This window comes from Balaenoptera borealis, assembly GCF_965194805.1.
Source record: "Balaenoptera borealis genome assembly, chromosome: 13".
Taxonomy (NCBI): Eukaryota; Metazoa; Chordata; class Mammalia; order Artiodactyla; family Balaenopteridae; genus Balaenoptera; species Balaenoptera borealis.
Genome location: NC_138870.1, coordinates 48,367,226 through 48,387,291, shown reverse-complemented (window position 1 = coordinate 48,387,291; position 20,066 = coordinate 48,367,226). Strand labels below are relative to the sequence as shown.

General features: G+C 51.2%; 1 protein-coding gene across 3 annotated transcripts in view; it reads right to left on the bottom strand.

The window, feature by feature from the left end:
* ATP23 (ATP23 metallopeptidase and ATP synthase assembly factor homolog) overlaps nt 1–15,505 on the bottom strand; it is an 88,106-nt gene extending 72,601 nt beyond the window's left edge. The window contains exons 1-2 of one of the 3 annotated variants that reach the window (XM_082351303.1): nt 15,236–15,505; nt 13,291–13,379 (exon numbers count right to left, since the gene is read on the bottom strand). The gene's annotated coding sequence lies outside the window, so the exon portion shown is untranslated. The remainder of the gene's footprint in view (nt 1–13,290; nt 13,380–15,235) is intronic. The other 2 variants (XM_082351296.1, XM_082351295.1) reach the window with 2 other exon arrangements.
* Nucleotides 15,506–20,066: the final 4,561 nt, after the last annotated feature.

The following is a 20,066-nucleotide window of genomic DNA, read 5'->3' as shown; positions in this document are numbered from 1 at the left end:
GAAACCTAGCTATCCTGACTACTGAGGTAACTTTCGTATTAGTAACAGATACTGTGACTTGAGATGTGCCAGGTACCTTAATACATCACAAGGACCTGAATGATAGATGCATCATTATCCCCACTTTACAGGTGGGGAAACTGAGGTCCAGAAGGGTCAGTGGCTTGCCCCCGGCACTGCAGTTGGTGAGCAGAGCCCGGGTTCACCCCCAGGTTGGTCTGACGGCAGAGCCCATAATTGGCACCACTGCCCTCTGTAGCCTCTCCTCGTGAATGGTTCCAGCCTTCCTGGTGGCCTGGCAGGATGGAGCTGCGTGCCGAGGCAGGGGTCAGCAGGCCACCTTTCCTGTCTGGAGTCTGCAGAGTGAGGTCTCACTGTTGGCCCGGAGTGGATCTACTCCCTTCTGCCACATGCCCCAACCACGAATGGCATAGGCTCAGCTCACACAGCAGTGAGGCAGTGAGGGAGGGCTGGCCGCACCGGCCCCATCAATCTTGGTGGCATGGACTCCCTCCTAGAGTTTTCTCACGAGGCCCCGCTCCCTGGTGTGGCAGAGCAAGGATCCAGGTGGAGCCCACTCCAAGGGGAAATGGAGGCCACGCCGGGGAAGCCCTGTGAGCCCTCTTCCTCCCCAGAGCTGTCACGGACAATTGAGAGAAAAACCGGGACGTTCTCCCCCACCAGGATATTTTGTATGCTTTGCACTTGCTGCTGCGTTTCCTTCATCTAAAAGCTCTAAAATTTCAAATAAAAAGGTACAATGAAAGCATCAGCAGGATAAATAGCCACAGAGATCTGAGCTGAAACCCTGCAAGCTTTATTCACATCTTTAGAAAAACTCTGAAGGCTCCTAGTAGCAGCTGCAGTACAAAGCCTCACACTTTAATTCTAAGGCTGCCAGAAATAGGTCTGTCAGGCCTGAAATATCACTGCATTTCATTACTCTTAAATGTGCATTACCATCTCTGCCTCATTACCAGCTGGGGGGTATTCTCCAGACCAACTCCAGAGAGAACCGGGAATCTGGGACTTGTGGGGAAGGGGAAGATTGTGTTGGAGCTAGAACATGGGGATGGGAGGGGAGACCCAGAGGCTTAAAGCCTCACAAGGACACAGATGAGACGGAGACCCGCGGAAGCGGAGGATGCTGTTAGTAACGTGTCCCCATCAGGCAGGCACTTGGGAGAGTCTGATGTCACCAACCTGGGCGGTGAAGCCGGGAGGAGACAGGGAAGAGGCAGGCTGCTGGGGTGCCAGTGAGGACTGGCTGTTGAGCAAAGAATGGGGCCTGAAGTGGTGCGTAAAGGGCACCGAGGCCTTCATGCCTGGCGGCAGGTAGGAGCTAGTCAAAGGCGGATTAGGCCGTCAAGGCCTGGGGAATCTGAAATCACAGGCACAAAGCAGCCAATGAAAAATCCTGGAGGGAGACGGCTGCTGGAGATTTGGAAGTTTGGAGCCCGGAGAAATCTGCATGTTTATAATAACACTGACACTCAGGGCGGCTCTGAATAATTCAGTAGGCACTGTGATCTCGTTACAGTGCGTGTCCCTGGGGTACAAAGGGAGAGGGGTTGGATCGGCCCAGGCCGGCTGCTGATGCCTGGCTCTCTGAAAGGGCATGACAGATGGGCCAGCGCTGGCCACCACCCAGTCACGCTTCGCACGATGATTGGTTTTCAAAGGAGGACAGGGTTTGTGAATGGAGCCAGCTTGTCGCTTGCTGCCTTCGAAAGGATGCTGCTGGGTCGCGTGGCCAGCCTGGGCCCCCTTGTGAATGGGGCATCACCGGTGGGTGGTGAACAAGCCAGAGGTGACTCCACATCCCCTCCCCCTGTCCCTGATGAGGCTGAGGCAGAAGGAAGGGGGAGAAGTGCCCTAACCCTTCTCTCTGCTGACAAGTCTAATCCTCCATTGGTCTTCCTCTGTGCTAGCCCTGTATCAGTTAGAATCAAGTTTAGTTGCACATACAAAAAAAAAAAAAAAAAAGTTAAGATGGAAGTTTCTTTTTCTCTCATGTAAAGAAGTCCAAAGATAATCAGAGACCTAGGCCCCTTGCATCTGCTACTCTGGCATCCTTAGTCCTTACATGCCACTCCTGGCCTAACATGGCTGCTCACACTCCAACATCATATCCACATTCCAGCCATCAGAAGCGCAGGGCATATGCCAGCCCTTTTTTTTTTTTTTTTTTTGCAATTCCCCAGAAGCTGCCACACAAAAGCTTACACTTAATAGACCACAACTTAGTTAGATGGTTACACCTAGCTGCAAGAGAGGCTGGGGGCCTCCCTGATTGCGCAGTGGTTAAGAATCCACCTGCCAATGCAGGGGACACAGGTTCGAGCCCTGGTCCAGGAAGATCCCACATGCTGCAGAGCAACTAAGCCCATGCACCACAACTACAGAGCCTACGAGCCACAACTACTGAGCCTGCGTGCCAACTATTGAAGCCCAAGCACCCTAGAGCCCGTTCTCCATAACAAGAGAAGCCACCGCAATGAGAAGCCCGCGCACTGCAACGAAGAATAGCCCCCACTCGCCACAGCTAGAGAAAGCCTGCGTGCAGCAATGAAGACCCAACGCAGCCTAAAATAAATAAATTAAATAAATAAATCTTTTAAAAAAAGATTAGGGCTGTTTTACCTATAGGCTTCTGTATCCAACACTTCTCATTTAAAAAAAAAAAGAGAGGCTGGGAAATGTGTTGTTTGTTTTCTCTGGCCATGTGTTTCCTGGCAGACAATTCTCCATGGTTCTATTCCATTTCTGCGCATCTTGCAAGTGAAGCACTGACTGTCCTCCATTTTAGATTATCATTTCCAGGATATAGTGAACATCCATAGAAGGTATATAGTGCCTTCCTCTAGAGTGAAGGGCAAGCATACTTCCCGTTATAAAAGATTTGGGTTCCCCAAGTTCGGGGTTCCTCTCCTGAAATGCTACTGACTGTGTGTCCTGACATCATCACCTGGCCATCCTTGTGAAGCCCTATGGGAACTGAGGCTGATACTCTTCTACTGCTATTGCTGTAATAAACTGCCCTTCATCTCTGACCCAGGAGTCTCAGCTCCCCGGCAACTATCACAGGGGCTAATTTGCTAGCTTGTAAATAGAATAAAATCTCAGACCTTCACAGTTCTCAACAGTGTTCAGCTGAGAATCAGGGTTTCTGTGGGGCGGTTACTAGAAGTCTGCCACAGGTCCCTTCCAGCTGCATAAACTGTCCACACAGGTGTTTTCAGGTACCTCTGCCGCTCCCACAAGCAAACAGAGGCATCAGCCTTCGGATTAAACTCCAGCCACTTGCGCAACTCCAGCAGGTCCTGACATGTCCAAAGCTGGGGGGTGGGGTTAAAACACTTGCTCGCCTCCTCGCCTCTGACCATTCTCTCAGGGCCCCATGGACCTCCTTGTCCCCAGGTGGTACATTCTCAGATTCCAGGAGGATGTTGAATCCTGCTCTGGCTCTGTATCTGGAATGACATGGTGACCTTCCCTCAGTTCCCTGAACCAAACTGCCCTCCTTCTCCATCCCTCACGCCATCTCTTTCAGTGCCCCTCCTCTCCACTCCCCCACCCTCCCACCAATGCCTCCCAGGTCAGGTCCCCCTGACCCACCTGAGGGAGCTACAACCCTCAGTTGGCCTGTTCTGCAGCTGCCTCCCATCCCTAAGACAGTTCTCCTCTGGGCAGTGAAGCTGGGGGTCCAGCGAGCCCATCTGTGCAACACCCCATCCCCGGCCCCCACTCAAGATGCTCATCTGGGGCTTCCCTGGTGGCGCAGTGGTTAAGAATCCGCCTGCCGATGCAGGGAAACGGGTTCGAGCCCTGCTCCGGGAAGATCCCACGTGCCACGGAGCAACTAAACTAAGCCCGTGCGCCGCAACTACTGAAGCCCACGTGCCTAGAGCCTGTGCTCCGCAGCAAGGGAAGCCACCGCAATGAGAAGCCCGTGCACCGCAACGAAGAGTAACCCCCGCTCGCCACAACTAGAGGAAGGCCGCGCGCAGCAACGAAGACCCACGCAGCCAAAAATAAATAAATAAATAACATAAAAACATAAAAGAATACAAGATGCTCATCTGTCTGATGAGCAGCCCCCTGAGCCTCCCTTCCTTCCTCCTGCAAGCCAGGGCTCTGAGGTCACCCTTAACCCCTCCCACCTCTCACCACCGCCCCTGCCATCCAGTCACTAAGTCCTGCCTCCTAAGTTTCTCTGGTGTCTGTTCCCTCTGCCCCAAACCCACCGCCCTGGTTCACACCCCATTGCTTCTTGGCTGGTTTCTCGTAGCAGCCACCTACCAGGTGCCCCTGAACTCCAGTCCAGGCTCCACAGAGTGCCCAAGTGACCATTCCAAGAAGTAAACGGACTCGTAGCCCTCACCCCCTGCTGAACGAGGTTCAAACGTCTTACCATGGCACCTAAGCCCTTATTGTCCCACCCTCTCCTAAACCACCTGAGGGTAAGCCACGCTGGGCTTCCCTGCAGTTCCCCGAAAACGCCCTGCTCTCAAACACCCCTGCGCTTTCACACCTGCTCTCAATCCTTCTGGGAATGCCCTTCTTCACTCCTCTCCCTGCCCACTTTCTGGGCACCTACCTCTTCCTATCCATCTTTCAAGACCCATCTCAAGCATGACCTCATTTGAGAAGCTGTCCCTATGGTCCTCCACAACGCCAGCAGCTGGGCTCTGCCCCCTTTCCTGCCACACAACTGTGCACACACACTATCTCCATTAGGGCATGTCCCCATTACGCAATTATTTGTTCACATTGTCTCCTCCTCCAGATGGTAAGATCCTGGAGAGCAGACACCAGAATTGTTCGTCTTTGTGACCCAGCCATGCTCCATAAATCCTGGCTGACCAAATAAATGGATTGTTTCACTTCACTCATCTCTAATCCCAAGGCTCACTGGATGGTGAGCTGTGACCAAGTAACACAGCTCAAGAGAGAGGTCGCCCTGAGGGTTTCAGGCTGGAAGACGACTCCAGAATGCAGAAAGAGGAACACTGAGGCTGGGGAGGGGTGTATGGGGGTTGCTCCCTCATGAAGACCAAGGAATGGCTGCCAGATAGTGAGGGGCATAGAGAAGAGTCAGGTCCCAAAGGAAATGCAGACCTGGAGCAGCATGGCTATTCCCTGGCAGGTATGTGCATGGTGGAGGGAAGGGGGCAGGGAGGGGAGACCCAGTGGGGTCTGGATTTGAACCAGATGCTACCAGATCCAGCAGGCAGGCCCAGAAGGAATCCCTTAGCAGCACTCTCAGGAAATCCAGGGCTCAGGGTATTCCCTTGGCTCCCAGGACAGGGAGCTCAGTCCAGTGACAAGGGACATTGTCTCCTACCTCACTGCCAAGGAAAGAGACCCTACACAATGAGACCTGGCTCACATATTAAAAAGCTTCACACCCTAGGGACTTCCCTGGCGGTCCAGTGGTTAAGACTTCGCCTTCCAATGCAGGAAGGGTTCGATCCCTGGTCGGGGAGCTAAGACCCCACATGCCTCGGGGCCAAAGAACCAAAACATAAAACGGGGGCAATGTTGTGGTAATTTCAACAGGGACTTTAAAAATGGTCCACATTAAACATTTTAAAAACTCTTTGAAAAAAAAAAAAAAGCTTTACACCCTAAATGCAATGTGACATCCCTGATTGGATTTGGATTTTGGAACAGAAAAAGGACATGAGTGGAAAACATGAAATCCGCAAGAAGTCAACAGTTTGGTTAATAGTATTGCGCCAATGTTAATTTCTTCATTTTGACAAATGTACCACAGTTAGGGAAGTTGTTAACTTTAGGGGAAGCTAGGTAAAATGAAGAGTATTTGGGAACTCTCTACACTATCTTGCAACTTTTCTGTAAGTCTAAACTTATTCCAAATATATTAAAATAAAACAAAACCCCAAAAACCTTTAAAACATAAGTTCAAGATTTAAGAGGCAGAGAGAGAAAGCAAAAGTTCCAAGGGAAGGTAAAGGTGCAGAAAGTGGGATATATGTTTAATTCTTAGTTAGAAATCTGAAGACCTTTGCTGTATGCATTTATCCACTCAACAAATATTTATTGAGCATCTACTATGTGCCAAGCATTGTTTGCAGAGTCAGGGTTACAGCAGTGAACAAAACAGAACCAATCCCTGCCATCCTGGGGCTTACATTTTAGTGAGTCTAGACTCACTAGTCTACACTCTAGAGCTTAATCTGTTTGTCTAACCCCACTCCACCCTACAGGCTCCAACACTCAGCCCCCAGCACTGAAAAGCTGGGCCAGTTCCTCTCGGGGTCATATCAGGGTCCAGGAAGGGCTTGCTTTGACCAGCGAGAGTCAGGAGGCCTGAGGTGGCCCCGGATTGTGCGCCGAGTTCGGCTGCTTCTTGGCTTCTGACTAGAGATGGAACTACATGCCTGACCTTTCTCATTTGTAACATGAGTAAAGCAGTAAGGAACCAACTTTCTCCCAGAGATATGCTTAAGTTCAGTGGGCATGAAAGTGTGTTCAAAGGATAAAAGTGCTTGCATTAATACGATTGTTGTAAATATTTAGATTCAGACTAAGAAGTGGGTTAGGACCTCTCTTCTGTAGTTACTACAAACCCTCCTCCTTCCGTCGTCAAAGAACCTTCGCAACTGGAGTAAAAAATCGAGGCAAACATTGCGCGCTCAGCCAGGGTCAGGCCCACGCAGCCGCTTGGTCCTTAGGCAGTCCTGGTGCAGCGGGCAGGAAGCGCGGAGCGTCCCCGGCCTGCGCTCGCCTCGGCTCCCAGGGGAAGGGCCGGCGGCTGTGGCGCCGCGCTCTGGACGGGGATCCGCGCCGAGGGCGCCGCGACAGGTACCGGAGAGCGGACCGCACCCCTTAGGAGGCCCACGCTGGCGACTCGCGCCGTGCCCCGCGAGGGGCCCAGCGCAAGCTGCCCGGGGCGCCTGGCCCCGGCCCAGCCGCCTTCGGAGGGAAAGTTGTTGCTCAACCCTGAGGAATGCGGAGCCGCAGCGGCGGCGGGCGGAAGCGGCGGGAGGATCACAGCGACGGCCGGCCGGGGACCGCGCTGGGGCGGCGCGCTGCAAACTTGGCCCCGTGAAAACCCCGGGTGCGGCGCGCAAAGCTGGGCCGCCCCAGGCCCAAGCCGGCCCACGGCCTGGAGGTGACAACCACGCGGCCCGGTGGTGCAGCGCGGGGCTAGGATGGCCGGGCCGTTTGGGAAGGGCGGTGGCAGAGGCAGGCCCGAGGACAGAGGCAAGAACCTCCCACTGAGAACTCCAGGAAGGCAGAGGTTTTTGTCTTTTATGATCTCGATTAGCCCCCCACGCCTGCAGAGTGCCATGAACAGAGTAGGCACTCAATAAACAGTTTTGAAAGTGTGATCTAATCCCTCCCGGCCTCAGTTTCCTTCTCGGTGCAACAAACGGTTTGATCTCTGAGGCCCCTAGCAACTCTGAAATTCTAGGATGCTGAGATTAAATCCCATGTGTACTGCTGTGGTTTTGCTTTTAGTTTTTCAGGGACATTTTTAGTGCTACCCTTTATGATGTGCCAGGAGTGAATTTGACACCAGATGGCTTTTTTTTTTTTTTTTTAAATAAGAAAGAAGACAAAGGGAGGGAAAAAAATATTTTCCAACTGGCAGTGCTGCCAGCATTTTGGAAGAGAATCCAGGGAGGCAAAGAGGGGCTGTTTCAGCCTGATTCTTCCTCCTCCCGCACACTCTGCCACCCTGGCCGCCACCATAAATGGGGTAGATCAGATTGGAGCTTTTTATAGATGAGGCGAAGGGAACATCATCACAGGAAGCTCCACCCCGAGTTAGGGCTTGCTTTGTCCTCTCCTGCTCTCACAGGGGACTGGCCCCTGAGCCACAGGGGCAAGGATTCCAGCTACAGGCAGGGCTCCGGCTACAAGCTGACCCTGGCGTTAATTAGAAGAACAGAGAGACACCTGGCAAATCAAAAGCTAGCGTTCCCCGCCTGGGGAACATTAAGGAAAAATAGCCCAAATGGCAGTGTCTCTTCTGGAATTCCTCTCTTGGATCCCAGCTCCCTCTCCTCACACAGGGAGGAGGGGAACTGGTCCTTGCTCAGAATGGCCTCTAGCTCAGTTCTTAATATTGTGGCAAGGAGAAGGGAAATTCCTAGAATGAGCCAGTTTGGCAGTGTGTACTGTGGTGTCAAACAGGGATGGACACCTGCAGTCACACTGCTTGGGTTCAAATCTTGGCTGCACTACCCACTAGTTGTTTGACTAGGACAGTGACTTCGCCTCTCTGTGCCTTAGTTTCTTCCACTGTAAAATGGAATAAACCACCCCCCCCCCGCGCCCCTCCACCGCCCTTGTAGGATTGTTGTGTAGATTTAATGAGATAGCACAAGAAAATTGTTAGTGGTCTGCCTCTTCAACAGATCAACAAGGAACGTGTTCAATGTTTTTCTTATTTGTTCAGCTTCAGGATCCCCCAAACTAGGACCTCTTGCTGGATAGGCCCTTGAAGAGCCCCACTGTGGCACTGTCACCTCTGGGCAAAGGGATCTCAATCCAGCTAACTGGTCCCTCCCTCCTCCTTCTTCACATCCCCAGGAGACTGGAGGAAGGCAGCACAGGATGAACAGAAATCATGCATCAGGCTCCAACTTGATGAATCACCTTAAAGGGATGGGGTGGGGGAAGCTCAGTAAGAAATAGGTCACCCTTAAACCTGGGGGAAGAAGGGCACAGTAGGTGAGGAGAGGGGACCGTTGGTGCTAGGCTGGGAGGGTGTCACCACTGCAGTAGACAGTGAGGGGATTGTGATGGTGATGGTCACCATGGTATATAACCCGATGAGGTATCCTTGATTTTCTGCTGATAAATTGTTTTCTAGTTGTTTCAGATGCAGAGTTCTTGAATCCTTTACCAGCAAGCTCCTTGAGGTTAGGTTTTATCTTTCTGTTGTGGTATCCACCCCACACAAACTCCCAGGAGAAGCTACACAAAAAGTAAACACTCTGGAAGTGCTTATTGATTTGGTTGAGCTGTTTGTTATGGACTAAAGGTGTGTGTGTGTGTGTGTGTGTGTGTGTGTGTGTGTGTCCGTCCATCCATCACCCCCCCCCCACCGCACCGCCCAAATTCATATGCTGAGATCTTAACTCCCAATGTGATGGTATTAGGAGGTGGGGCCTTTGGGTGGTGATTAGATCATGAGCCCTCATGAATGGAATTAGTGCCCTCTTAAAAGAGATCGCATAGAGCTCTCTTGCCCCTTCTGCCATGTGAGCACACAGCTAGCAGCCAGCCATCTACGAACCAGGAAGCGGGCCCTCACCAGACGCTGACCCTTCCTGCACCTTGATCTGGAAATGGGAATGTGAAAAATAAATTTCTCTTGTTTATAAGCTTCCTAGTCTATGGTATCATGTTACAGCAGTCTGAACTAAGACATGTTAAAACAGAGCAACAGGTTGGGACTCTAGACTGGAGGGACAAGGGGAGACAGGTGGTAGCACCAGGGTCACCTGCTGGCCCCAAGTGTCTTTCCTTCAACCCACAGGCTCTCTCTCAAAATACAGCATTCAAACTTTTTCAGCCTCTGGAAACTCAATGACACCTCGGTTCCCAGCCTGTCCTGTCACAGGGGAGCTAATGTCCACGGCAGAGCCAGGAAAATACATGTCTTCAGCTATTCTGTCACTCCTGGCCCGAGTGAGCCTCCAAGGCAAGCTCTGCCGCCATGTCTTTCCCTTTCTGGAATTCCCAGCCAGGACAGAGCCAACTGCTGCTCCCTGAGACATTTTCTGGAATCTCCACATGGTTCTTCACGTGGCTGGCTCATTCCCACCCTTTGGGTCTCCTCTTCAGAGCGGACTTTCTGAACCACCATCTATCAAAATTAACCACCCCCCTAAGATTACCTTCCATTACCTTATCCTGTTTATTGTGTTATTTACATGCTTATTGTCTCTCTGCTCCACTCAGACTGAAAGTTCCGTAAGAGCGGGGATCTTGTCTTCTGCTCATCACCACATCTCAGCCGCTTTCACAATGCCTGGTATATAGTAAGTGTCTACTTAATAACTGGTGGTCCCCTCCCAGAGTTATTCCCCTTCTCTCTAGCATTTTTAGTCAATTCTTATTTATGAGGTAATTCTTGTACCTTCAAAAGATGCATCAGTCTCCTTTATTTTGAAAACTTATCAATCCTCCTCCTTAGCCATCAGCTTATTTTTCCCTCCTTCGCCCCAGGCTACCAGGGAAAGATACTTGGCAGTGTCTTATGTGTCGGTTAGGACCTTTTGGTGGAAAGCAACAAAAGACCAACTAAAAGTGGCTTAAACAATGAACAAGTATATCATTTTTCAGAGGCAGACAGGATTGATTCCACCTTCAACAAGGTCAAGGCTCCAGTCAGCTTCTCTGTGATTCTATGGAGACCCCTGGCCTAGTGGGCTTCCCACCTCATGTCTCATTGACCAGGGTTATATCACATGCCTGGGCCTAAACCAATCACTGGCAAGGAGGCAGAAGCACACTGACTGGTTGCTTAGATTTATCAACATTCATCGCCTGTGGCTGAGGGGGGTCCCCTTCCCTGAGTACAGGGCAGGTAAATTCCAGAACAAAATCAAGGCTTACCAGCCCAGAAAAAAAGGTAGGGAGCGGCTATTGAATCTGTGAGCTGCCCAATAACCTTCCAATAAACTGTTTTTCTGCTTAAGTTAGCCAGAGTTGGTTTCTGTGGCCTGTAACCACAGAATTCTGGCTGATGCAGCTCTGGGGCTGCACAGTGAGGAGTGACAGAAGTGGCATTCATGGCCAGGAAGGGTGATGTCAGCACACAGCCATGAGATGGAATAGAACCACACAAGGAGCAGGCGTGGAATAGCTCTAAGACCCCGGAAACAGCCCGTGGGGTTTTGAGAGCTGGGTGATTAGGGCTTAGAGCCAGAGGCTGTATACTTCAAGTGACTTTACTGTGATTGTACCCCCAGGCTATGTAACCTGGGGAAGGTGGGTCACATGGAAGTTCAGTAAATATTGAAGTGGACTGAAGTGACCACCCTCCCTTTTAAAAACTCTATCCTTCCTCCGTGTCCAAGAGGCCATCCATGTAGATGACTGAAATGACTGGCCTTTCCCACCCACCGCGTTTCCTGCAGAAGACTTGAGCAATCACACAGCCCTTTCCCCCCACCTCACATCTCGCCCTCCTCAGGGACGGGCCGCTTGGTGGTTCTGCCCTTGAGCGGCTCTCCCACCTCTGGACCCAAGACTCCACTGTCACTCCGACCTGCCTCACCTTCAAACCTGAGCCTCAGACCCGCCCTCTCTGACCTTAAACTCCTTTCTTTCTGCTCCTCCTCTCGGCTGCCCACTCCTCTGAGCCTGCTTCGAAGAACTTGGTTCAGTCCCTGGTACATAATCAACATCTGATTAGTGGTTATCAAGACTGTCTCATCCTCTTCTGCCTGCTGGCGAATGGCCTGCCCCAAAGCCAGTCACTTTACTGCCTCTCCCCTCCCCCCTGTCCCCATTCTAGAGCGCCCCCCAGCCCCTCACTCTCTCCCTCCCAGCTAGGGGTTACTCCCTGCCTCTCACTACCTCCTTCCCTGTTCCTTGCTGCCTTCTCCACTGATTCTCAGTCTCACCTCACCCAGGCCTCACTGGGGCCCAGTAATCCTTATTATCTCTGGGGGCCTCGCAATCAGGTTCCCACAGCAGCTCTTCTAAGCTCGGAAGCTCCTCTCCTCCCCTGCTCACCTCCTCCTACAGATAACCCCCTCCCTCTTTGTCAGCAGCAGCAGCAGTGTCAGGCACAGACGGCTCTACTGTCCACCTCAGGGAGACATCTCAGACCTGTGGTCACAAGATGGTGGACTACAGCCCTTTCTGTCCCCTTTTTCTCTCAAAACATCACCCTCAAAACAAGGAGAATCAGAAACAGAAACCCAAGCTCCACCTTCAACTAAACTAGGAGATATTAAGAGTCCTGAACTGGGCTTCCCTGGTGGCGCAGTGGTTAAGAATCCGCCTGCCAATGCAGGGGACATGGGTTCGAGCCCTGGTCTGGGAAGATCCCACATGCCGCGGAGCAACTAAGCCCGTGCGCCACAACTACTGAGCCCGCATGCCACAACTACTGAAGCCCGCACACCTAGAGCCCGTGCCCCGCAACAAGAGAAGCCACCGCAATGAGAAGCCTGTGCACTACAACGAAGAGTAGCCCCCGCTCGCCGCAACTAGAGAAAGCCCGTGCGCAGCAACGAAGACCCAATGCAGCCATAAATAAATAAATAAAATTTAAAAAAATAATAATCCTGAACTACATCGTATGAAAACAGAAAGTGTATGGGAGAGTGGCAAGAAAGGCAGGCCCAGAACATCCAGAGGCACATGCCCACGAGAAGCAAGTGGACTCTCCCCTCAGAGAGGCTAGGAATTGGAAGGAGTCAGTAAACTAGAAGGCAGGGGTCTAAAAGCTGGGGGCTTGTTCAAAGACCTACTTAAAGTGCAATTTGATCGTCAGGAAACTCAATGGTACCCAGCGCAATGAAGTGATTTACTGTGTCCCCTTCCCCACTCATGCAGGAGACAGGAAGATCGATACTAGAGATACAGTATTGAAACAGAGAGATTCTGGACTTTGCGGGGGGTCGGGGGGAGAAGAAGGAGCGGGATCAAAAGCTGAGGGAGGGGGCTTCCCTGGTGGCGCAGTGGTTGAGAATCTGCCTGCCAATGCAGGGGACACGGGTTCGAGCCCTGGTCTGGGAAGATCCCACATGCCATGGAGCAACTGGGCCCGTGAGCCACAATTACTGAGCCTGCGCGCCTGGAGCCTGTGCTCCGCAACAAGAGAGGCCGCGATGGTGAGAGGCCCGCGCACCGCCATGAAGAGTGGTCCCCACTTGCCGCAACTAGAGAAAGCCCTCGCACAGAAACGAAGACTCAACACAGTCCTAAATAAATAAATAAATAAATAAATAAGAACGTGAATTTCTAAAAAAAAAAAAAAAGCTGAGGGAGGGACTTCCCTGATGGTCCAGCGGTTGAGACTGCGCACTCCCAAAGCAGGGGGTCTGAGTTCAATCCCTGGTTAGGGAACTAGATCCTGCATGCTGCAACTAAAGATCCCACATGCCCCAACTAAAGATCCCACATGATGCAACAAAGATCCTGCGTGCCGCAACTAAGACCCGGCGCAGCCAAATAAATAAATATTAAAAAAGAAAGAAAGAAAAGGAAAGAAGGAAGGGAAAGGAAAGGAAGAAAGAGTGAGGGTGGGATAAAGCCATTTTAGGTAGGCAAAAGTCTCTAAACTCTTACCTCCCAGGCATTCTTTCTCAGGAAGCTACTGGAGGATGTGCTTCATCCAAACAACGAAGTAAACCGAGGAAGAGGAAGACACCGGGTCCCTGAAAGAGGAAAAGGGCAAAGTGAATTCTTAATTACTGGCCATGGGAAGTCCCAGGGTGACAGGTGTGCTACAGGCCTCAAGAGCAACGCATCCAGAGAAAAGCAGAAGGATGGAGCACCGCAGGACAAATGTCTCCAAGGAGAAACAAAACAGAACCAATAAGATTATATGACAGGTTTGGCCATATGCAAAACTGTACTGAGAAGGCGTTTTACAGAGCTGTTGAAGGGTGTGGGAAGATGGAGTCAGAGATTCAAAGAAAACCAAGCAAATAAAAAATGAGGCAATTAACTCCAGGAAAAACAAAAAAGTAGTACAAGAAAGGAAATGTAAACAGAGCACACAACAAAAAGTTATATTAGAAAAGGAAATGGAACCAGCATACTTGCCTCAAAAGTAAACAATATTTTCAAAGTCAATAATGAGATCACTGAAGATGGATTTAACCCTAAATTGTGATATAAACATAATGGGGGTGGGAAGAAGGGAAGAAGCAAGGAAGAGAACCAAAACCCTCATCTACCAAGACAAGGAGTCAACAAATTAGATAAATGAACCCAGAATGGCAGTACATATAATATTTAGAAATAAGGAAGGAAATACCAGAAGACACAGCTAAACGAGTTGAAAGCGGTTGCCCCTGGGGAGTAGGATTAAAATTGGGAGAAAGGCCAGTGGGACTTCTGTTTTTATTACAAGCCCTTTAGAATGATTTGATTTGTAAGCAATGTGTTTGTATTAGCTCGATAAAAATAAATATTAATTTTATAAAGCAACTATAAAAGGAGGTGTCACATCCTCCACTACAGAATGCCTGAGGAACTCTGTGTAGACTCAAAGGAGCAAGGGTCTCCCTATCCTCATCCCCTCCCAGATGGGCATTACTCATCAGCTCAGCCCTCTTCTCCCAGATGCACTCTCTCCATCTCCTCCTGTTCTGTCGGCCATTCACAGGGTGGCTGTACTCCAGCCCTACTGAACTGTCAGTGTCCAGAACGTGCTTCTGGGACTTCGCATGCACCACGCCCTCTACCTGGAAGGTTACTCTTTCCTATTCCACTCTCACCCCAACCTATATAGGATAGTTTAAACTTCAGCCCTCAGCTGAGATAACACTTACACCATAGCCATCCTCCTTCCCACCCTAGTCTGGGCTAAATGCTCTTCCTCTGTGTTTTCCTACAACTCTGCGTCCCCACTGTCGCTCTTAGCACACTGCTCTGTAAATATCCCTCACTTGTTTAGCTTTCCCACTAGACTGTAAGCTCAATGAGGACAGGAACTCATTCGTAATCACTCTAGTTCCAGGTCAGGACCTGTGACTGGTAAAATAGTCGATGATCATGCAAATGGCTAAATACATGATTCACATTTAGTAAGAGCTCAATAAAGATTTGAAAGAGTAATAAATATTCAAATGCAGACCTCCCCCTCCATCCAAAATATGCCTCCCTCCTGTCATCTCCATTCTACCCTCTATACTCTCCCTCTCCTACAAGGTCAAACTTCTCAGGCAAGTTGGCTGTGGCCAGTGCCTCAACTTCCAGTCTACCCACTCCTGCCTTGACCTCATAAAGCAGCCAAGGCCCCTTCACGGGACCAGGTTCAGCTCCACTAAAGGGATTTCTAACTGAGTCCACACTAAAATTGACGGAGCAGTTTAGAGACTGTCTGCACAGCCCGGAAGGAAAGCAACCCCCTCTTAGTTTTCTTGTCCCCGGGCCCAAAGTACAGCTCTCAGAGGCCTGGCTGGGCCCCAGGCTAAGCAGAGGGGACACGGTTAGCTCTTGACTTGGGCCTAACAAAGATCCGTCTTGGCATAAACTAAGCGACTGGCTCTACCCAGTCTCTCACCTCCCTGTCCATTTTGCTTTGGTGACTCCCGGCCAGTGTTTCCAATGGGAAAGGCGTGAGGCCCCTGCCTGGGTGCAGGGATGCCTGGAGGTAAGAAGCGTGAGTGCTCAGCGTGGGCCAGGCACACAGTAGGCGCTGGAGGGTAAAAATCCGCCTGGCATCACTCCCCAAACGAAGCTGGCCTCCACGAGGTCTGGGGAGAAGGCACCGGATCCGCCTCACTGCAAAGCCTCTAGGTCGCCCGCCTAGGTCAGGGGCGTCCTGCCGCCCCACCCCCATCGCGCCACGTGACCTCAAAGGGCCGTCCGGGGTTTGGAATGCGGCAACCTCAGCTTTGCCCCCAGAGGGGCCGGCGGAGCGCCCGCGGAGGGAGGGAGGGAGGGAAGAGGGAGGGAAGAGGGAAGGAAAAAGAAGTGGCCGCACCCGCGGCTCGGAGGACTGGAGGGGTGGGGGTGGGGCGCAGGAGGGGGGCCCTTCTCTCCTTTCCCCAGTGCGCGCGCTGGAGGAGCGAGGGAAGGAGGTGGTTTGCCTTCGTCCAGGAAACCTGTAAATACGGGTCGAGAAACTCGATCTGCTCCTGTCGCTTCCCTATTTAGGAGAAGGGACGGAGCCAGGCGATTAGTGGCTCCTGGGGGCGCAGGTCACGTGGCCTCCCAGGACTAGGTGGGGGGAGGGGGAGGCAGTGCTCCCGAGGAACCGGTATCTAGGGAGGCCGAAATCCCGGCCAGGCCCGGCGGCTCCTGTCCCAAATAGTTTCATTTGTCCTTATCTTACACGCTCGCATACTGCCCGTGGGGTGGGAGGGTCGAGGGTCTACCCTGCTGCGGGTTCGTCCACGGCACGCGCCCTTTCTGAGTGCTGGGCGAGGTGTGTCTGTCGGTGTCACCAAGCCTCAGTCGGCTCCGGCCTCGTTTGCAAAGCCCGGGTTAGATGTGACCAGACTTCCGAGTCCCAGACTCTTGTGCCTGTGGTGGCCGTCAGGCTCTGAGGCTCTGCTCCGGGTCTGGGACTCCCTGTCCTGGGTGGTGGAGAAAGTGTCTAGGAGGCTGGCGTCCTGCCTCCGAGCCTCCCTGGCTCAGTGGCCCGGGAGACCAGCAGTGCCCCGGGAGGAAAGTGCCCATCGGGACTGGCTTCCAACAGAGCCTACTGTTTGCCACTCTCTGTGAGGGCATGAGGGGAGTGGAGGAAAAAACACAGTGCCTGCCCTCAAAGGAGCTTACTCTGGAGTGGGGGCAACAGTCAAGTAAACCAGAATGAAACTACAGGAGCACAGAGAAGCATCTAAGTCCCGCTGGGGACCTGGGAGGATTTGAGGAAGAGGTGGCACTTGAATTGTATTTTAAAGGTTGAGGACTCATCACACACCGGAGGGGGAAGGGCACGCAGGCAGAAAGAACGGCCTTTGCAAAAGCGTGGAAGCACACGGTGCCAAAGAATCACAGGTGCCTCGTTCCTCCGGACAGAATCAATCACGGGTGAGTGTGGGGAAGGTGTGCGAGATGGGTGGGGTAAGCCACCAGGAGCCAGAGCCAGGCATCTGTGCTTGTTCTGAAAGTCGTGGGGAACTGCTGAATCATTCCATATAGCCAGGATCAGATTTGCATCTTCTAGGAGAGCTGGGGATGGATTTGGATTTGGGCCCTAGAGGAGAGAGCTTGATGCGGAGCCTGTTGCCAGCCTCCCCTGAGAGAGTGGTAGTGGGAGTGGGAAGAATGCAAAGGCCTGACAAATACTTGCAAGGGGAAGAGCCACTTGGCCTCAGGATGGATTGGGGGGGTGGGTATGAGTGGGGAGGAGGAGTCTTGAGTGACCTCAGGTTTCTGGCATGGGGAACTGGGCAGATGATGGATGCAGAAGGCAAGGTTGATGATGGTGAGAGTAATATTTATTGAGCACCTCCGGTGTTCCGGGCACTCATCGCTTCACATATTATCTCATTTAATCCTCACAGTGATCTATGAAGTAGGTACTATCATTATCCCCATTTTAAGATGAGGAAACTAAATCAAGAGGCTCAATAACTAAGTGGTAAGGTTGGGATGATGAACATGCCTGCACCTTGCCGAATGCATCATCCCAAATCTGCAGCCCCAGTGAGGTTCCCCGGACTACTCTACGTAGAATCTATACCCACCACCACTGGCTCCTCCCTCCCTCCCCAGCCTCCACATCTGGCACCCCCACAACTGTTCAGTCACTGTCACCAGATCTGTCTTTCATCCCACCCCACCTCACCCCCAGGACCTTGTCTGAAACAGCCAGGCAAAAGCCTTGTGACAGGAGGGCACGGGGCTCCGGAACCCTGGTGCTGAGACCCCACCTTCCCAGTTACAATACAAAACGGAACTGAGACTCTGCAGGAACAATCAGAGAAAGCAAGAACATGGATGTGTTCTGTTTGTAATAAAAATTTTCTTAAAACATTTTAATGGAACATTTCAATGACATCAGAGGGTCAAGAAAGGTCTGTCTCGGCCCAACCCTGTGTTTATTTTCTGTGGGGAAAGGGGCAGGGTTCTGGAGCAAGCGTGCACCTCCCATGGAGGAAGCTCCTTCAGCTATTTCCCTTTCCCAAACCTTGGCTCAGGAACAGCCAGTCCAACCGGAGGAGCCATGGGAGACAGGAATGGCACTCCTTTGAGCCACACCCTCACTACCCCACTGCCTGCATTCAGGTGGTGGTAAGGGCAGGAAGGGGCTGTTGCTTCCAGATTGCCTCTCAACAGCCTTCCGGTAGAGGTAAAGGTAAGATACGGGGAAGAAACAGGTAGGTGACCAGAGATAGTTTGTAAGCTTTCTCTTGGGAGAGGTGTTAGGTCTAGAGAGCCCCGGCCTCAGCTGTCACCCTTGAACCTAATTAAACAGGGCCCACCCAAAGTCACACAACCAGCAACTGGCCCAGGGCCTGGAGGGAGGAGGGTATTTATGAGGCTGTTTGAGGCAGAAGTTAGGCCTCCCACTTCCCCAACCCCCTTAACTGTAGGAAAGATGCCCATCATGACCCCAGACAGCTTTCTGGGCTAAAGACCTGTAATCTGGGGACAGAGCAGTGAGAAGCCCATGGCATCAAGAGTGCAAGCCCTCCCTGTCTGTGTTTCAGGCTCCAGTAAAGCTGCCATTGCTTTTGTAGTTTCTGGAGGCACAAAGGTCCTCACCAGGCTTCACAGGGACCTTCCATCATCTCACCCCTCTGCCCTTGGTTCTGTTAGCACCCCTGTGCCTCTGGTCTTAGAAGGGTTCTGTGTGTTTTCTTAAAAATGAACCTTTCTTTGACCTCAGAGCAAGAGGTACTTGAGGGCCACCTCCTCTGTATCTTTCAGGGACAGCTAGAGCCCTACACACAGAAGGCGTCCACAGCACACAGAGAAGAAAGCAGTGTGGTTCCAGCTATGGGTCACAACCTGGTGGTGGGTCATGAGATCCATTTAGAGAGCCATGACCAGCATCTTAAAAAAAAAGAATACAATAAATAGAAAGTATCAGAGTGCATGCACATAGCAAGGATAAGTATTGTTTTTGAAACTTTTGTTTCAGTTATCTCACAATACAAAATGTATTTCTTGCTGTGTGTCTTACTGAAACCCTGGTTCAGAGCACTGGTTAAGACATAGACTCACAAATACATAAAGAAAGTCTGCCTGCTCTGTGTCAGGCACTATGCTAGATCCAAAATGAATAATACAGTCTTAATTCATCTTCTGGTTGGGAACTCTGTAAGCAAACTATCTGCAAGAAATGATGCTAAGTGCTCTGAGAGAGTACGTAGGAGGCTATAAAGCTCTGGCTTGAGAGTGGGTATCTGGGAGGGCTTCCCAGAGGAGGTGATGCAGTCAGAGTTCTTAGCAAGAAAAGACAGTGACCAAAAAAGAAAAGAAAGGACAGTGACTAGGTTCTGGTATCTCTTCCATCTTATAGATAGGAAAGGAACTAGGTAAAGTGTCAAGATTCAAGTCTTAAAGTCAAAAGAGAACTTCTAGGGAGTTCCCTGGCAGTCCAGTGGGACTCAGCGCTTTCACTGCCATGGGCCCAGGTTCAGTCCCTGGTCCAGAAACTAGGATCCCGCAAGCCGCGTGGCGTGGCCAGAAATAAATAAATAGATAAAAAGACAACTTCTAGTCCTGCCTCCTCTTCTTAACAAGCTCTGAGACCTTAGGTGAGTCAGTTAACCTTTGCAAACCCTGTTTCCTCATCTACAAAATGGGCACATCTGCTCTGTCAACCTCGAAGCAATAAGAGATCAAATGTGACAGAAAATGTATGTGAAAGTACTTTGTAAACTATAAAAGGGGGAGGGATTGTCTCTATGGAGGAGGAAATTACAGTGTAGAGAGGTGAAGTGTCCCGCCCAACACTACAGAGTGGGATGGGAGGGGTGGGGGGGAGCAGGTACTCCTCAATCCTCAGTCCTCAGCTCCTGCCTGCACTCCCCCCTCCTCCCACCGCAGCAGCTGAACTACCCCACTAGAGGGTGGGGGGAGGGCCCCAAAAGGCCCCCTAGCAACCTATTAAAGACTTACCTCAAAAATCCTTTTCTATTCATGACCTTTTGACCTTTTGACAAAGATGGGAGGTAAATATGTGAGAACTCCTCCCTTTCCCCTTCTGTTAATGAATTAGGATCTACCCAAACTTAGTGTTTAAAGTTACATAAGCATCATTCAGATCTTCTGTACCAGCTACTTTCATTTTGGAAAAACTGCATTTCCATTAAAATGGTGTTATATAAAAAGGTTTTATGTATGTATGTGTAGGAACAGAAGGAACAGGTGCACGTGAGCACTGTGAAGGCACACAGGCACATACACATCACAACCTCACCTGTCCTCATGGG